Raw genomic sequence first — 20,327 nt, 5'->3', positions numbered from 1 at the left:
AACTTACCCAGCTGGTTGTGTAGCAAATGCAGCTCCTAGTAGATGAAGTAGGCAAGAGAAAATCAGGATAAAATCTAATTTCTTTTCTTCACTTCCCCAGCATAAATTGATACTGATATGTCTGAAATGGGAGTAATTATAAGGACCTAAGTTAAAAACAAAATTTGGAAATGCGAATCCATCAAAAAAAAAAAAAAAAAAAAAAAAAAAAAGAGTAGCTTCTCTTAAAAACAAATGAACAAACAAAAATACCAGACAAACCCCTTTCTTTTAGAAAAAGAACTTGGCTTAATTTTTTTCTGTATAACTGAACAGCTTAAAAGCAAAACAAAAAAAAAAGGACATTAAGTAGTGAGAATTTAATAAGGAAAGTTATACACAAAGAAAACCATAGGCTGAGCACAATGGTTCACGCCTGTAATCCCAGCAGTTTGGGAGGCCGAGGCGGGTGGATCACCTGAGGTTAGGAGTTCGAGACTAGCCTGGCTTGTCCCATGGTGAGACTTGGTCTGTACTAAAAATACAAAATTAGCTGGGTATGGTGGCACATGCCTGTAATCCCAGCTACTTGGGAGGCTGAGGCAGGAGAATTGCTTGAACTCAGGAGGTGAAGGTTGCAGTGAGCCAAGATCACACCATTGCACTCCAGCCTGGGCAAAAGTGAAACTCCAAAAAAAAAAAAAAAAAAAAACCCACAATGATATGAAGTCTCTGGACAACTTTTGATGGGGTTGGACAGTATCTTATTGCAATCCCCCACACATTCACTTAAATTGGCACAAGGTTAATCTGTAAGTTTTATACCTTAAAACATATTTAAGTTGAAAACTAAACTGATGGGAAGAACACATCAACATTATTTAATACTCAAAATTAGCAGTAGCATAAAATTTTCTTAAAAAATTCAGGAGCTGCAGTGGCTGAGGCCAGTTGTCCTGGTGCTTGATGAGGTGAGGCTATGCATTCAAGGCCAGCCTGGGCAACATAAGAACCTCTCATTCATTAAAAAAAAAAAAAAAAAAAGAAAGAAAGAAAAAAATCATTGGTTAGAAGCGATCAAAGAATTATTTCAAATATCTCTATTAGTTTTACCCTCATCATACTCTTGTTCAAGTATTATAATGATTGAATTTCCCTACAAACTTGCAAAGGAGAAACAATTGGCCTCCCCACAAAATCGAACTTCAGTTATCAATCTAAGGATGATATTTGATGTTTCTCACATTAGTGGAATTCAGAATCATGCTCTGGCTGTAACAGGAGTGAGCACAGAGCACTTCCTGTTAGCCATTTGCTGTCACTGTCCAAATCCACAGCCTCTTCCTGCAGACCTTACGACAGTGCCATGTGTGCATCCTTAATTAAATGCTGTTAATTTTTAATCACGAGTTTTTTTATTTGAGGATCAAATGAGTTAAGACTTATGTTTGAAATAAGAAGGAAAAAAAAAGAAAAATCTCAATGTACCACAGACTTGAATTGCCCTATCAAACTAGATTTTTTTAAGTGTCCAAAATGAACTGGATAGCTCAAGTCTTCTATTTCTCACATCCAGGGTAGATATCAGCTCCCTCTCTTCCAGCAAATCCACTATTTCTTCTTCTGTCCTCACGAATAGACTGGCTCTCCACGCTGCCACCTCCCTTACCACAAATTCTGAAATTTCTGGCAGAAAAGAGATCTGTCAAAACAGGTTACTTGTATTTTTACTGGTTCCTCCACACCATGACGACATTTCCTGATGGGCAGTGCCAGGAAACTATTAATATCTGTGAAAAGCAGTGAAAGTTCTTATGAGTATAAACTGTGTGGTGCCCCAGGAGACTGAAGCCTGTAGGAACCACTGTGACACTCATTCCACTGGCTGCTGTATCAGAACTCTAAAACACCACTATCAGGGAAGAAGAAAAAGTGTCTTTCCGAAAAGAAAGGTCTGGAACACACAACCAGCGATTTCCTTTCTCTTAGCCACTTGCCCACTTAGAACAGAGCAGCTGAGCATTACGTGGGTAACTAATGGCTGGCTCAGTTAAGGCTGTTGCACAAATTAGGTAATTTATTCAAGAAATTAATAGATCTTTTCCCAAGCAGGAGGGGTAATAATGCCTACACCAGGATGAGGAGAGTGTGACTTTCCCCACAAATGATAGAAAGAATACAACGAACATTCCAGGTGCATTAGCAGAATTGCACCTTTTTAAAGGATCTCAGTGATCCTGTAATGCTGGAAAAGCATTGGGCTAATGCTCACTATGTGAGCACATGCAACTAAAGGGAACAAAACTTGTTTGAGGCACTTGACTTGTATGATGTCAACTGATCTATTATGAAGTGCCCAAATCATGTGGGTACTTGCTAACGTTCTAACTGGGTTTTTGGAGCAGAATGGCAGCTCCCTGCACTGTCATGTCCCTCTATTTCACAGTGCCATCTGCTGGGTGAGGGTGAGAGCAAGCTGAACTTTCTTGGAGTGGTACCTGTGAATTCACAAAATAACCTCTGAAATCACAAACAGAAGAAATATCTTTACGCTTTCCACTGTACACACAACACTGAGAAGCAGTGTTCTCTGTGGTGGCATGTCCAAAAAGAAGGGGACAGTCTTGCTCATTTCTGCTGCTGTTCTGCCCACCCCACAGTCCAGTGGTGAGTGTCTCCTATCAAATGTGCAAACAGGAAAGAGGAGCTGTAAGGCCAAGAACATAACATATGGTCCTTGCATGCTAACTAGCTGCATGCCCTTCTTCGTGGTTTGATTATCTGACTCACGACCTTTAAAAGCGGGATGGTTTCCTTGCTGACTTTAAGAAAGCTATAGAAGTATCCCTTCTACATGAAGTTAGTTCTATTATTATAATTAACCCTCTTCAAGAGAACATTTAATATTCAGCCCAAACATAGTAAATACTCAAACTCTGAAGTAGTTAAGAAAATATTGTGGTAAAGGAAAAATTCACTGTTAAATAAAGTACTATGTTCCATCCCTGGAATGCTAAAAGTAAATTAATTCATATTCTAACCACTGTTCATTTACCTTTAACAAATATGCTGATTTCTCCTTGCTAGAGAAGAAGCTATAGGTCCAAAATGCCTCATCAGAAACTATTATTTCAGTAGACTGGGTGCAGGGAGTACTGTAATCTCAGTACTTTGGGAGGCCAAGGTGGATGGATCACTTGAGGTCAGGGGTTTGAGTCTAGCCTGGCCAACATGGTGAAACCCCATCTTTACTAAAAATGCAAAAATTAGCCAGGTGTGGTGGTGGGTGCCTGTAATCCCAGCTACTGGGGAAGCTGAGTCAGGAGAATCGTTTGAACCTGGGAGATGGAGGTTGCAGTGAGCCGAGATCTTGCAACTGTACTCTAGCCTGGGTAACAGAGCAAGACTCAGTCTCAAATAAAAAAAAAAAAAAAGAAAAAAAAGATTGCTTCAGAATTTTTCATATTTTAAAGAAGTAAACTGGTACATATACTATGTATTATATGAAACTCTCAGTGGGTTCTTGGGCAGCATGAATCCAACATTAATATTCCTTTAGTAAGATAGATGAATGTTCACATTAAATTGTTAAAGAATCTCGATAGATTGGTGTGTTAGTTCAGATGATGTTTTGTAGGTAAATGTGTTTGTATAAAAGTTCTTAGCAAACCTGTGCTGTTGGAGACTTTCTGGATTTCAGAATTAAGGATAAGGAATTATGTGGCCTCAACAGGCTGGTCTTGACTTAAACGAAAAAGGGGCAAAGCAGTGACTTGCATAAAGTTCTTTCAAAAGCTGAAACACTAGGTTTCTCTTGGTCGTTTGAGTTTTTGCAAATTACGTAGCATTTTTAGCTTTGGCCTTCTTAATGTTTACATCAGGGTGGAGACGGTGGTGAAAGTGGTGACAGATGGGGATTCCAGGTGAGTGGGAGGAAATCAGTATTCATTCATAGGGCTTCCGGTTCTTCAGTTTATAACAATAGTGTGATAAACAGCATAGCAGTTATGTCTTTGCACATGTCCCTTATAATTTGTTTGGGATAAATACTTTAATTACTGAGTCAAAAGATACTATATATATATATAAAATCTCCTTCGCTCTGACACACACACACACACACGCACACACAAAGAGCCTCCTTCTCTCATCATTCATGTTTATCTCACTATGCAGCTAGCCAACTATCCAGGTTTATAATAACACGGGAACATTGCCTTAAGTCCATGCACCTAATTTACTGTATCTTTGTCAAATACCACTCATCACCATTAAAAAATTTGCCAGCCAGGCACAGTGGCTCAATCTTGTAATCACAGCACTTTGGGAGGCTGAGGTCGGTGGATCACAAAGTCAAGAGATCGAGACTGTCCCGGCCAATGTTGTGAAACCCCATCTCTTCTAAAAATACAAAAAATAGCTGGGCATGGTGGAGCACACCTATAATCCCAGCTATTCCGGAGGCTGAGTCAGGAGAATTGCTTGAACCCAGGAGGCAGAGGTTGCAGTGAGCTGAGATCACACTACTGCCCTCCAGCCTGGCAACAAAGTGAGACTCCATCTCAAAAAAAAATTGCTAATTTGATATGTAAAAATGACATTTCTTTGATTAAATGTGCATTTCTCTGATTGCCTTGGATTTTTAAGTATGTTCCATGTAACCTTTTACAATTTTATAAAGTAGTTATACCTAAATTCCCATCATTAGTGTTGGATCCAGACTGGCTGGACTTTAAAGCTTATGATGTGGAGGCATTTAAAAGGGTTCTTGGAGGTGCCTTGGGTCTTTTGGACACAGACTGACACAAGGACATGAATGACTTGCCTGGGCGGTAGGGGAGAGACAGCTTTGATCACATTTGTTTACTAATATTGTGCTTCTGTACTGTGCTTCTCTATTGTACTGTACTCAGAGTCCTCCTGGGTGGCCATTAAAGCCTCTTGGAAATGTCAGCTCACATCGCTCAAGGCTTGGGTAGAGACCACAGAGACTATTTTAAACTAGTGTGGTATGCATTTAGCACCTACTCGGTGTGCAGTAGTTTTTAAATGAGTTCATCATTAATAAGTTTATTATGAAGCCAGTTTACTACTGAAAATGGAATCATCTAGATAGTCTTGTGAATTCTAGTTGTTTCTCCTTCCTACTGTGGGCTTATATTTACATTAAATAAACCTGTATCTCAATATAAAATCTGCAAAATTCAGATGATTTGACATTTTAGATGAAGTGCATTTTTGGTCAGATTTCACCTGAAAATCACTCACTATCCTCAATCATGTATACTAACAACGGAATGGGACCAATCCGACCCAGGGATTCAACAGACATTCCAAAAGCCTCCACCTTTCTTACATATAAAACCTTCATCAAGGTGGTTAGTTACCTGCTTTCCAACGTATGAGTCTGTATACTTTGACCTGCACCACAGAGAGGCCAGAATAACTTGTATAAATGCCAAGAAAGGGTAGGAAGAGAGAAAGGGTCATGACAATTCAGTTTGAATAGGGATACCCTAATTGAGTTCAACAGTGAGTGCTAAAATTTCTCCATTTAAAACAAACAAACAAACAAACAAACAATTGAGATTGAAAATGTAGCCAGGGCTTCAGCGTTGCAAAGCTCCTGTATACTAGGTAACTGGTACCCAGGAAATGTGCATCTCAGTGGCCCTGTGATTAACCTAATCACAGTCCAAGCTTGCCCTTCTTTATACAAAGCACACTTGACTGAGGAATCTCACTCAATGTGTGTATGGGACACACATTTTTACGTGTCTTCTGAAGAAGACATATATTCTTTTGAAACAGCATATCCTGTGAAAAAACAAGTAATGACTGGCTATCAGTACGGTCATGTAAAGATCTTTAAACTGTGACCCAGGATTTTAGGAGCTGGTCGTCCCCGCGTGATTTAAGCAGCACAGCCTTCCACAGGATCCTTGCTTTAATCGCCACTATCCATGACATCACCATCCAAACCATTTATTTAGTCTGTTTTCAAGACCACCGCATGGCAAATGACGGCCTACATAAACAAAACAATTCCGTTCCCTGAGAATTCTCTGCAAACGAGACCCCTGGAGAAATAAAAAAGTGTAATTGTCATCTGAAACATAATTTCTGTAAGAGGTTTTATAAATGACATGATCTTATTTAGGATGGGGACTTAAAAAAAAAAGAGAGAAAAAAAGAGGTTTTATAAATGAGTGATTGACTCTTATTAAAATAATGAAAAGAATCCCACAAAGAGCTATAGGAGGCATTTCTGAATCTAGCAGACATAGTAAAAAAACAAAACAAAACATGAAACTGCTGTCAGTACTTAGCTATCAGAAATTCCAGTTTGAATTCAGACACTGACAGGTGAGCAGGAGAACACAGATGATAATCTCTTAAAGAGTAAAGACCAAGTCTCTAACTTCTGTTATCCCTTATAGCAGTGGTTCTCAAACTTTAATGTGCATTAGGATAATCTGGAAGGGTTTTAAAAGTACGTCTTGCTGGGCTCCACTCCCAGCGTTTCTCGTTCAGAAGGTCCAGTGTGGGGCCCAATACTTTACACAGCTAAAAAGTCCCCGGGTGATACTGTTGATTCAGGAGCCACATTTTGAACACAACTACCTTATAGCACAGTACACAGTATTAGGCGAATGGCCTGATGAAATTGAATTTGTGTTGAAATATAACATTTTCTTCTCCACCTAGAATCTGAACTGAGAGGCTGGTGGACTCATTAGATATAAGAATACAGCTGGTGATATCAACTGACTGGTGATTACACAGCAAGGAAAACAAATCAAGTGTCATTTGCACCTCAGTGTTATAATGGTGACAGCTACGGGGCACTATGGCAGTGGTATAATGGTTAAAGTGAATACTTTTTTCATTAGGCAGAAAGAGTAAGAGGAAAAGTAGAAGACCAAGGAAGAAATCTTAGAAAATGGCTTATATGTGGTTGGCAATAATTTCTAGGATGACACAGCTGGGGTAGACAGAGGATACAGACAATATGTGGTTCGACAGAACTGGGATTGAATCTAGACTGCCATATGTTAGCAGGATGACTTTTGGCAAAGTTACCTAATCCTTCTGATTCTCCATTTCCTTTCCCGTGACTGGGATAATAACGCCTACCATGGAGGTTAGATTGGCCTGAGAATTGCAATTTAGTGCAAAGATTCTCAAACTATAGCAAAAAAAAATTATCTGCATATTCTTGTGAAAACATAGGAGCTTATTAAAACGCAGACTGTTGGATTGTACTCCCAGAGATTCAGATTCAGTAAGTCTAGGGTGGGGCCTGGGAACCCCCACTGTTACATCACACCAAGTAGACTGCTCGGTGTATATATTAATTATATATATATTCTATGCTGTGTCTTATGTTTCAGGCATTTGAGCTCATAGTTTACAATCTTATGGGACTGGCCCTACAGCAAGAGCTGTGTCGTGTTCCTCACCTCACACTTAATGCCTGGCACAGAGTCTTGCTATGCTCACATGCGTGTGTGTGTGTGTTTAACATGTTGGTAGATACACACTGCATTGGCATCAACAGGAATACATGCTTGTTTTTTTGTTAGTCCCCCTGCACCCCACCGCAAATCTCTGCCCTCTACCAATCTTTTTGCTGTGTGGAAACCTAACTGGTGAATTCCTTAAAAAATTATGTTTGTCAAATTTGACTCTCATGTGGTAGACGGCAACACGGAACTTAAGAGTGTTCTACAGATGAGTGTGATTTACCGACATGCCCTCAGTGAATCTGAAGCTAAAGAAAATCAGCAAGCGGAAATCACAAGTTCCATTAGGTCTGTAAGCATTCTCCAAGCCCTTCTCCCAGTCTCCTTTCCTCCACTCCAGGGCCTTCCAGCCTCCGGAGAGCCAAAGGGTCTTTAAGTTCTCTGCATATAATCGTAGGTGGCATTTGTCGAAATATAAAGAATGAAACCAGCTACACCATAAATTAAGCAAAAAGTCACAGCACAGTTAATGCAGTCAGGTGCTGGCAAACAGGAACACTGTTGCACATTGAATGAATGGAGTTAATGTTAAAAAAAAGGGTGTTTGGGGGTCAGGATTAATTAGAAAAAGAGAGGCTGTGGGACCGGGGAGCGGGTGGCAAATTGGTCCTTTATGATACACAGGAAACGGTCAGAAGTTTTGTCTATTGTTCAGTTAAACTGCAAAGCAGAAGCTCATGAAATGTTTACTTGGATATATCCTCCTCTTTCCCAATCCACCACACATCCTAAATACATTCCCAGAAGACAACTCCATCATCCTAACAGGAAAGAGCTCTTGAAGGTTTACAGCAGACAGCAAATTCACTTTCAAAATCTCCATTCTTCTGGGTTCTCTGAAATCAGAAGCAACAAAACAGACCAAACAAAACAAGAACGCTTCCACCTGCTTCTAGAGGCCCAGAAAGTTGAGGTTTGAGAGAACTAGAAGCAACTTTTCCAACCTTATGTGTGAACATTCAGTACGGGCAGCAATGGTTTTGGCTGACAATATGTATTCCTGACAGTCTTGGGGTAAAATGTGGAGAGATTTTAACATTGATTAAGTTTTTCTCTATACCTCAAATAACAGAACAAATCAGTATATTTCTTTAATGGAATCTTCTTGACAGAGAGAAGAAATTAGATGCTTTAAAAATTAGTTTTCCACCTGCCCTGAAGTCCAGAGTTTTGATGAAATTTTATTCAGGTTGACTTTTTCCTTGCAACCTTGCAAACTAGAAAAAAACCCAACATACACAATTAGCTAACCAGCTAAAAAGTTGTATTTAATGAAAAGTCAAGTCCCCAGATTAAAATAATCCTTAAAATAACTTTTAAGAGATTGTCAAACTCTGGACAAGAAAGTATTCAGATCTGTACATTAGTTGCTAATTATGCAGGGTGGGATAGAAGCTTAAGGGTCTTTAAGTTTGATTTATAAAGTTTCTTTTTTTTTTTTTTAAGTAAGTTCACCTGCAAAAAATTAAGGCCATCATTCTTTGAGTTACAGTAAAAAGCTATTCAGGCAATAATACTATAATAATAATTACACTAAGAATACGGCAATTCAGATATATAGTAATAAGTCATTCAGATGGTTTAATGGTTGGTTGAGGTCATTATGATGCTGAGTGTGGAACCAATGTTTAAATTTTCTGTTAAAGTTTTATTTTTAAACTAAGGAGGAAGGGAAAATGGGAAGCAATACCAGGGGTTACTTGGGAACAAGTAGCCAGAGGTGAAGTTCTAAGGTAAGCAGATTTTAAATGGACCACAAGTTGTGCGTGAGGGTACTGATATCTCAGCGGAAAAACAAAACAACAAACAGAACAGGGTGCCACGTGGTAAAATAACGACAAAGAGGCATTTAGTATAGCTCCAAGTTCTTCTGACTTTGGCTGCTGCGAACTCCAAATGCCATCTTGAGGATGTCTGAGAACTCCTGAAACTTTGCCTTTATGTGTCAAAAGGAAATATCTATTTCTAGCCTTCTTTCATGCTGAACGAAAGGTCTGCTGGCTTGGAGAGATTAAGCAAGCCGGCTCAAGGTTATAGAACTAGAACCAGCTCTCATCTGTCCACTTTGTATAAGCCACCGAGAGTCGGGGGACTAGTTATCACAGTCATCCAGGCTGAAGGGGAGGAGGCTTGGGCCACACTGGTACAGGGCGAATGCTAAGGAACCAAGACAAAGCTTTTTCACGGTGACATTTCAACTTGGAAGAAGAGTTGATGTCTTTAAGCCTATGATCTACGGCTTTTAAATTTCTTTTACAGTTTTGAGATTTTTGCAACTGGTATGCAGCTTAGAATCAACGTCAAAAGAGAGGCAGCAGAGGTGATGTAGCTCTCATTGCTCATGCATGTACCAACACACAAATCTCTTGGAAAAGACAGATGCACTTCAGAGCCTGGAGAGGTTGGTGTGATGGACCCCTATAGGAGGGACTGGCTGCAAGGCATGCATAGCACAGGGGACTAAAGGAGAAGTAAGGAAGCTGAGGCTTAAAGAGCTCAAAATCTGTTAAAAGAAGACAGGATAACCACAAGCGGATATTTCCAGATCTCTAAGTATGACTGGGGAAGTAATATTAGAGTGGTGGTTAAGAATAGTGGATCTCAATTTAGGAAGATGGGAAGTGGAGATCAGTATAGTCTTGGTTGCATAATAATGCGAATGTTCTTCACTGCACAGTTAGCAATGGGTAAAATGACAGATTTTGTACTATGTACATTTCACCACAATAAATGAATACATGGGAAAAAAAAAAGGAAGGCTCTGGAATCAGTCTTCCTGGCTTCAAATCTTGCTCTGATATTTCCTAGCTGAGTCTCTGGGTATTGCATTAACTTCTTCTTGCTTCGGTTTTCTCACCTCAAAATGGGAGGATAATGGCATGTACCTCAGACGTAGTGAGGATTAAGTGAATTAACATGTATAAAGCACTTAGAACAGTACCTCAAATGCACTAAAGGCCCAAGAAATGCTAGTGGTTTTTACTGGTGTTGTAATGATCAGTATTGCCCTTAATATGAGGTAAAGCAATTTAAAAAAGACTTTCAGTTTCTTTCTCTTTTCATTCTCTGCTGGAGGCATTAATAAGAAATATAATAGTCTGGGAAAAGTAACACCCTGGAGTAACCAAGAATTTCATTGCCTACGTCGGCCAAACATTTAACTTTTAATCTCTAAGCAAAACTGTATAGGGTCCTTAAGCACCGTGAAGATTTTCAAAAGTCACGGGCTTGGTACGAACTTGGACTCACTTCATCCGGCTGTCTAGAGATGAGGAGCCTCTCACTGCACAAACATACTCACTGTGTACAGAAGGATCACTCGTTTTTGGTATTTTAGGTTTATTTGGAAGACAGCATAGTTATTAAAATCTAAAAATTTGTATGCTTCCTTTTTTTTTTTTTTTTTTTTTACAGTGTCTTTCTGCTTTGATTACAAGGAAAGGTCACCTTCTATGTGGACATCTGCTGGCCACTTCAGAGAGAAAGCCCTGCTACTAAACCTTGGGGCAAAGCGTGGTTTCCGTGTGTGGCTATCGCTGTCCCGCATCTCATCACCTTGTGTGCTTAATGAGAATGTGGTTCTACAACTTGCACCTCCATTTCAAAGCCATACAGGCTACTGATAGATCTGTATTGCTCAAAGAGATGCCCTATTTTTTTTATATATTTATTTTTTTGAGACAAAATCTGGCTCTATCGCCCAGGATGGAGTGCAGTGGTGCGCTCTTGGCTCACTGCAACCTCCGCCTTCCAGGCTCAAGCTGTCTTCCCACCTCAGCTTCCTAAGTAGCTGGGACTACAGGCACATAGCCTACGCCTGGCTAATTATTGTATTTTTGTATTTTTTGTGGAGGTGGGGTTTCATCTATGGTCCAGGCTGGTCTCAAAATCGTGAGCTCAAGCTGTCTGTCTGCTTCAACCTCCCAGAGTGCTGGGATTACAGATGTGAACCACTGTGCCCTGCTCCTATTTGTTTCTTAAGTGGTGGTTTGTACTCACTTAAGAGAGTTGGTAGCTAAGCATTTTTATGTATTTTTCTTTTCTTGGTGGAGATGCTATTCTTTTGTGTCCTGATTTCATTTAAGGAATTGGGACACTTTAAAGCTACCTTGCTAGGCCAGGGAGCTGGCTTCTCTTAGAAAGGTATCAGGAAGACGGTTTTTGGATGTGATGTAAAAGAATGGAAGAGGAGGTGGAGTGGGGAACAGAGTAGAAAGGCGAGCGTCTCCTCATGGTTTCTCCTTACATGATACTTCACTCTATTACCTCCCAGTAGATTTTATTTTCCAAAATAGTAGATTAAAAAAATCTTTAATGGCTCCTCATGACAGAGAGAGTAAGTCTGGCACCAGAGCCCACACACCATGTGACACACACCTCCGGTTTCCTCAACTCCCTTTACATGTACCTGGAGCCCATCTTGCCCCCATTTCCCCAGCCCTCCTCCTCCTCCTTTCTTGAACTCTTCCATCAGGAAAACTGTGCCACTCTTAGTCATATGGGCCAAATTTTAAATTAATAATTTCATACATGTGTGATTTACCTCACTAACCAGGCCAGAACAACCCATACTGGAAGCTCATAGGTCGAATTCAGCCCAGATGCATGCTTTGTTTGGCCTACACAATGTTTTTGAAGAATCCAAATTAGTTTCCAGCATTTTTTAAAAATCAGGAGATGACACATACACACAGAAATCTGGATTTCTGATTTCTCTTGACAAACTGGAAGCTCTAACAATTATGGCCCAGCACCTTGGGATGGTTCCAATCAGATGGAGGTATGTAATGACTGACTTCTTCCGGCACGTTGGGTCCTTTTCATCACAGTACAGTCCCAATCACTGCCCTGCCCTGCACCTGCTCCCCTCCTGCTCATCACAAACCTTCCTGGCTCTTAATGCTGTTTGAATCTTCAACCTCTGAACTACGTCTTGTACCCTTGGATGAAGACTTTGTACTCATCTCATGTCCTCAGGGCTCGGAACACTGTTATTTACTAAGGGTGCTAAACAATGCTTCCTGAATGAAAGAATGAAAGGAAGAAAGGCCGGAGTGAAGAAGCAGATGAAAGCAGTGATGATCACCAAGACGAGGCTAAAAGAAAGCCGTGGGCAAGGACACAGGTGGGAAGCATTTTTCATTGTCTCAAAAAGGATGTCACATGGAAGGCTTGTCCCATGATAGCCTCAACTGCCAGAGATTTATAAAGCCCTTTAAGGAAAAAGAGAATACTGGCTGGGCGTGGTGGCGCACACCTGTAATCCCAGCACTTTGGGAGGCCGAGATGGGTGGATCACAAGGTCAAGAAATCGAGACCATCCTGGCCAACATGGTGAAACCCATCTCTACTAAAAGTACAAAAAAATTACCCAGGTGTGGTGGCATGCACCTGTGGTCCCAGCTACTCGGGAGGTTGAGGCGGAAGAATCGCTTGAACCCAGGAGGCGGAGGTTGCAGTGAGCCAAGATTGCACCACTGCACTCCAGCCTGGTGACAGAGCAAGACTCTGTCTAAAAAAAAAAGGAGAAAAAGTTAAGAGGCATTGTAGTTTTAAAATGATAGCTTCCCAGAAACTCAACGGAAATGATCTAGGGTGGCTAATGAAGCTCTTCAACTCCCAGTCTACTTTTCTGTGTCATAGTAAAGTGAGTCAATCTGTTCTTTCTTTTAAGCAAAACCATGAAACTTTAAGCCTTACTTGGTAGTGCTGACTAGGAAAAGAGAAATCACCCTAAAGGTAGCCTTCATTTCAAGTCTAGAAAATGTAAAAAGAAAACCACTGGAAGAGATGGATGTTACCAAGGACCTTTTCCTGAACTTGCACCAAATGCCTTCTCCATGCTGTCCAAGCTGCCCCTTTGCTATCAAATGCAAGTAAAGTTAGAAGATCAGAAAGAAGGCGGGGGGGGGGGGCGGGGAGCTGGGGAGGGATAGCCTGGGGGAGAAATGCCAAATGTGGGTGAAGGGGAGGAAGGCAGCAAAACACACTGCCATGTGTGTACCTATGCAAATGTCTTGCATGTTCCGCACATGTACCCCAAAACTAAAATGCAATAAAAAAATAAAATAAAATAAAATAAAAAAAGAAGATCAGAAAGAAAAGGGTTCTAGAACACTAAGTGTCTACTCTTTCTACAGAAAACCAGGAATGCACTGAGATGTTGCTTTAAGGTAATTACTAATTACATCACTCAATTACTGAACTTTTTTTTTAAACTTCACATATGAAACTGTGGCTCCAGAGGAGAAGTCATGGCTTAACTCAGTGTTCTAACAAAGGAGGTCATACAGCTTCCTCCTTCTACTAAGAAGCCACTGAGTGTGACAGTCAGAAAAAACAGGCTGTCATGTTGTGTGTTGATGCTTCTGGGTTTGAGGTGTAAAATGAAGTGAGTTCGTGGGAGGTGCTTGGGAATTTAGAGGAGAAAAAATGCAGAGATAAACTTTTCAGTCTGTCCACTAAGGGGATTCGTGTTTGAAATGAAAGGAGAAAAAGCTGAGCAGAGCTTTAGATTGGGGATGTGAGCATCTCAAGGTGCCAGGAGAGAGAGAGGGTCATCAGTGGGAAGCTTGTGGAAGCATCCAAGAATAGACATGTGCCTCACTTGACTATGTGTCAAGTTTTCTCTGCCTGCCTTCAGAGGTGACCTCATTTTTCATTCCAAAGAATGACAATGGAAAATCATATTCATTTGTAAGCATCTGACTGTACAAAGTTTCAATTTCATAAGTAGGAGCTTATCACAGTTTCTAAAATCCCCAGCTCTGTTCAGTGCCCTGATTATAGAACATGGTTCAGATGCCTCTTAATTTTCTGCTGAGAGAGGCAGTAGGATACAGTGAGTAACAGCATGGGGTCTGGAGTCAGACAGATAGGGGTTTCAGTCCTGGTTCTGCTAGTCAGTAAACGTGGAGCCCTGGCAAAGTTAGGTAACTTCTCCAGCTAGTTTCCTCACCAGCAAAAAGAAAATAAAAAACTGTGCATATTGCCTGGATTACTTTGAGGCATGAGTGAGAGAATGGACACAAAACACTTAGCATACACAGTACCTTACAAAGAGCCAGCCTCTAATGACTAGCTATTTTTGTCAAACTTTCACAATGTTGAAGGATTTAGATGGCCTTTTAGCTAGGTAAAAGGCCATAAGGCTCTTTGAGGAATACACAGAAATTGGCCCAGCACTGTGCTCACAGTTGTTAATTCTAAACAAGGATGAGGTCAGAGACCCTGTAAAAGAATGTAGGGTTTGAGTGATTTTTCCAGTAGCAGGGATAGGTTATGCTGAGCCAGCCATGCTCACATCTATGCCTTCTGTGACCAAATGAATGCATTTGGGCAAGCAGGGGGCTTCTCTGCATGAAAGCAACTGTCCCAATGGGGCTTGTTCCCACAGCCTTGGATTTCAACCAACTGAGCTAACTGGTAACAGATAACCAAGGGCACGTTCCCTGCTTGCAGGAGGCAAGCAGACTTTTACAGAGACATATCACGAGAACTTTAATGAGATGCAGGACACAAAAATGCATTTTAGTGTTACCCAAGAACATGTAATGTTTCAGAGTTTAGAGAAACCACAGCTACTCTGTCCATTCTAATTTATAAGTAGATTCTACAGCTTGAGAGGTCTGGGCTTTTATTGGCCTTTTTCCTTGATGATGTAATGAGTATTTGAAACTGACATGCCTAAGGCTGGGCAAGAAGCTCGGACTAGAGATTACGTCATCTTTCCTTAAAGTAACTGCATTTTCCTTAAAATCTCACTGCATTTTTGGTTTCCTGTAGAAAGATTAAATGATTGGAGAACACAGTCACAGCGTATTAGAATGGAAAGGGTCTTTAGTCACCTAGTCCACTGGCAGGAAGGAGAAGCCATGTGGCAGGCAAGGATCATACAGATAAATGCTGGCTCTGCCAGCACCAGAGCTCCTGACTCCATGTCCGGAGCTTTCCATTACAATCTGCTGCCCTGAGACAGCCAGTCATTAGTTCTCTTACAGGGCTACCCCAAAGTTGTGGGAAAACCCACTTGCCCCTCAACCTTTTTTTAATAGTCTGGAGCTGCTACCTGGTTGTGTGGGAGTCTAAAGCAATATGATACTTGTTGTTTCCAGCTGCCTCGAAACTCAACATTAGCTGTGATAATGACATTATGACAAACTGGTTAATCACAAGCAGATAAAGCCAGAAAGTGCTAAAAGCATTTCTGACCTAGAGGCTAAAATGTTAATGATATCTCTGTTTAGCCCAACAAGAGCAGATCATAAACTTCTGTTATCTTTGTATCACCAGGTAGTAAGCACTAAGCCACTGAAATTTATTTATTTTAATATGAAATCACTTGTTTAAAATAAACATTCTAGGCTATAAAGTAAGTTTCTGAAAAGCCTCCCATAAAAATTTAAAAGTAGATGTGAGGTCTGGAATATGTAACAATATTTATGGAAGGATGCATTGGAGATTTGACAGTTTATCAGCTGGAAATGTTGTGGGGAAATCCCAGAGCTGAGAGTCAGACTTGGTTCCTAGCCAAGGTCTTGCCACACTCTCAGCCGGTAATAATACCCTACACTTTTTATGATGTAAAATGCACCTACTCTACTCCCTGCCTTCCCCTCTTTTCAAGTCCCATCTTAAGACCTTGGTATACCATAGCTCATACTTTCATGCTACGTTGAGCAAATATAAATGTTTTATCTGTGCCTTACTTCCTCAACCAGATCAATTAGGCTATCCTTCTCTGAATAAGACTAAGCTTGTACTCCATACACAGTGTTGTCCATAATACAATCTATCCTATCAGAAAAATGACGGTACTATACAGATGATCTTTGGACTCCTTGAAGGTAGTTAAGAAAAACTTCATATCTACCCTTCATATTGTGGAAGGGCAATTTAATATAAATAAGAAAAAATGTGTACAATATTGAGAGCATTCTGAAATATAAGGCTAGATTTTCTCTAGCCTCTCTCTCTTTTCTAAAATACTGGGAGAATCACAAAAATCACTCTTTTCTCAAAAATGAGTACTAAAGAACAGGGAAGGGAAGAGATTAAAATATAAATGTGAAAATACGCATATCAAAATGCTGGCTCTGGTTTTTAATCTAGGTGGTATAGCAATGGGTAATTTGTATTTTTATCTCTGCATCTTTACATATTTTCCACATTCAGTGAACATGGGTTACTCTTATAAACTCTAAAATAAAAGGTAAAGACAGTCTTTAGTATTTACAAATCTGTGTAGAGAGACAAATCAGCTTTTTTCTAGCACTAGATGGTGATTGTCTTAACATGACAAGTTGTCCTGGGAGTTCCTGAGAGGAGCATATGGCCACTTGGATCAGTGAACATGATTTTCTGTCGGCTGGATGGACTGAGTGAGCCGGTGATGTTGGGGATAACAGAACTAAGAGGTGTTCAGTAATGCTAAAGAGGAAAGCAAGAGAGACGCTGTTCAGGATCCTCTGTGCTTGAGATGATAGTCCTGTACTAGAAGCACTATGCATACAAGAAGAAATCAGTAAGGCCAGGACAGGGAGGACTGGGAGAACTGAATAGGGATAGGAGCTGCTGAGAATGTTCCGAAGGGCCGACCGTGAGGACTTTGGTAAGAGTCTGAGGCAGGAGGCTTCTAGAAAGACAACTGTGACCTGATGTCAAAATACTATTGGCCAGGAGGTAAAGGATAAAGCACGCAAGACGAGATGATCAGCAAGAAGGGACAAAAGAGGCTCTGCAAGCTGGGAAAAGGCAATCAGAAGTCTCTAGAAGCGACTGTGTTGTGATTAATAAAACCCAAGCTTAACAGATTAACATGACAATGAATTTGAAATTACCTCATACTTCTGAACATTTCAGTTTTTGCACCTGAACTCAACAGTGACAGCAGTGACGGTGAGAGAAAGGGGGCAAGCCTATGGGATCCAGAGGCATTGTGAGAGAGGCGTGCATCTCATCTCAAGGCTTGAGGGTATTGGTGGGAATTGCCAAAAGACAGTGCAGCCCAGAGGGAAGGGAAATCAGTGATCTGCCCTCCTTTGATCCAGTTGTCCAGCATGGTTTTTCTGAGCCACATCTGCAAGATTATTCATGCTGTATTCCCAATTACTGGGCTAGGAGTGGATCGCTCAAATGCCAACAGGGGCAGACAGGTGATGTGACGTGATGTGACATGACATGACGTGACGTGATGTAACATAACATAATGAATGAGGCAGGTCAAACTGGTTCATGGTGCAGGCAAGAGTACATTACATGCTCTGCCTGAAGGGACAGCCACTCCCCAGCTCTGTCCAGCTGCAAGAATTGTGGGCCTAGGGTTTCCAGATCTTCTGAGCTTTCAAGAAAAGCCGGATATCTCTATCTCTTTGTGAAATTTGCTATTGTTAGCAACTAACTCATGTTCTTTCAAAAAACCATCATGCAAGTCAGAGAGAACATATCAAGGGGGAAAGGGGAATGTGATGTCTGGGTTAGTTTGTGACCTTTGCTCTAAACCTCCTTCACAGTACAATGGCAACCTTGGTTAAGGAAGGGATTTAAACAGGACACGCTATCTTGAAAGCACACAAATGTTTGACCCTTGGCCAGCGTTTACAATACTAGGGAAGCTCAAGTAGTAAAAGATTTGAGAATAATGTAGCTCTTTGAAGCCTTGGGGAGAACATTACATACTTTTAAGTAAGCCGAATGTCCGGATATACAGAGAACAACGTATAGAATTTGGGAAGAAGTTAAGTGTGGGCCAGAGTCAATGCCTGGAAACACTTGGATGCAATTCACTTTGATTCTAGTAGGAAGTTGCATATGAATAACGGAGAACAAAATCTGGCCCCAAGGGGCAGTTTTAAAAGATAATATAGACTCAGCATGTGCTGAGACAGTCACTAAATAATTGATTAGTTAGGGATTCTGTGGCTTTAGATAGTTTTCCAGGTAAGAAAGATATTGCAGTGAAAACAAATAGAATGCTCAAGTGTAGACCCCCAAATGCTCAGAGAAATGAGAGAATGCAGCGAGATTCTTACTGCCTGTACTAGGCTGAATACCCATTGTCCCACTCTCCCAAACTGATGCACCTGGCGAAACCTGTGAATGTGACTGTATTTGGAAATAGGGTCTTTGCACATGTTATCAAGTTAAGATAAGGTCACACTGGATTAGCATGGGCCTCAATCCAATGACTAATGTCCTTATGAGAAGAGAGAAATTTGGATACAGACACAATGAGGGAAGACAACTACGTAAAGACAGCGGCAGATTTGGGAGTTTACGCTGCCACAAGCCAAGGACTGTTGGCAAGCACAAGAAGCTACTAAAAGCAAGGAAGCATTTTCTTCCCTGGAGCCTCTGGAGGAAGCATACCCCTGCTGACACTTTGATTTCGAACTTCTAGCTTTGAGAATGGTGAGAGCATGCATACTTGTTATTATAAATCACCCAATTTGTAGTAATCTGTTATGGCAGTCCTAGGAAACTGTGTCTTTTCAAGACGCTTCTGGGGCAGGCTTGCTATGGTGAATTATACAATGACTTCCAATTACGCCCCAAATTGGAGCAATATATGGGGTTTGAGGATAGAGGTATAGGTAGCATTCTGCCAACAGAGTAGGAGCACCCTTGTTTCAGGAGAGAATGGAAATAAGAAATAATGACTGGCAACCAAAGGGAGGGCAGGTGAACAACTCCACAGGTGATGTACATGGCATTTATCCCAGGGATGAACTAAATTTCATCTTATTTAGGGGAAATTATATATTACAGGTTTTAAAAATTCCTGTGAAAATATAAACCCTAGAAAATAACAAGGCATTTAAGGATATTTACATATCTAAAACAAGATCAAATATGAATTTATTTATAACTTTACCTCATATCATATCCAGAAAGTTCACCTCATACAGTATATCCTCAAACAACTGGTTTACATGAGGTTGGGGAAGATACTTTCCATTTTGCCCTTGTAAAATTTTAGAATATAATTATTTTAAAATTTGGTTATGGAAAGAAACCCTGCATTGACTTTCCCATGGATTCTCAGTGTTAATTCTTGCTCTTTGGCTATCTTCATGTCTCAGGCCCTCTTTCCTAGACTAACCTTGAATTGCTCATCTATGCTCAAGAAAATGGAGGCGAGGCTTCATCAGTTTCACTTAGAGGTTCAGTTAATAAAGCCACAGTAATAGCACAAATGGTGCCAAAAGACCCATCCTCCAACTGGGAGCACTCAGTTCTAGGAGGACACACACATGCACATACCACAACCATCACTACCACTATCACCCCTCAGACCTTGAAACAAAAGCTCCGCCTGCAATTCTGCTGGACAGAAGTGAGTCATCAATGTACCATTCAGTAAGAAGGGTATTGATCTGCATGAGTCTTTGATTCGTTTCTGGACTGTGCCATGTCTGCTCTCACGTAAAACTCCAGTGGAATAAATTAGTGTAGTCCACATATGCCATAGTTCATTACATGTCAAGAAAAGCTGGAACACAGTTGCCCATTATAAGTGTGCATCATGGGGGCCTAGTCAGTTCTGAAGGAACTAACTCTCAGACCACTAATTATGCCCATTGGTAGCCTAAATAACATGTGACAAATAACACATATGACATGATAATATTATAGATCATTTAAGGGTGAGTTGGTAAATTACATGTGCTTCCTGCTTAACATATTTTATATTTATCACGTTTATATTTATGTATAAATACATAAAATATTTTATAATATACTTCATACTACAAATATGTATTTTAATAACATGTTAATATATGACATATAAAATACGTTACATTAAATTATATACTTACATAA

General features: G+C 40.5%; 2 protein-coding genes across 18 annotated transcripts in view; one reads left to right on the top strand and one right to left on the bottom strand.

Annotated features, from left to right (window-relative positions):
- CMSS1 (cms1 ribosomal small subunit homolog) overlaps window positions 1–20,327 on the bottom strand; it is a 390,132-nt gene that overhangs the window by 120,151 nt on the left and 249,654 nt on the right. For 2 of the 15 annotated variants that reach the window (XM_054246292.2, XM_054246295.2), the window contains exon 2: window positions 8–121. The exons of the other annotated variants lie outside the window; for them this stretch is intronic. The gene's annotated coding sequence lies outside the window, so the exon portion shown is untranslated. The remainder of the gene's footprint in view (window positions 1–7; window positions 122–20,327) is intronic. 15 annotated transcript variants of the gene reach the window in all.
- Window positions 1–20,327, top strand: part of FILIP1L (filamin A interacting protein 1 like) — a 305,341-nt gene that overhangs the window by 49,959 nt on the left and 235,055 nt on the right. The window lies entirely within an intron of this gene.

This window comes from Callithrix jacchus, chromosome 15, assembly GCF_049354715.1.
Source record: "Callithrix jacchus isolate 240 chromosome 15, calJac240_pri, whole genome shotgun sequence".
In the NCBI taxonomy this organism is placed as follows: Eukaryota; Metazoa; Chordata; class Mammalia; order Primates; family Cebidae; genus Callithrix; species Callithrix jacchus.
Note: the sequence above shows the minus strand (reverse complement) of the source record. Positions and strands in the feature narration are given on the sequence as shown.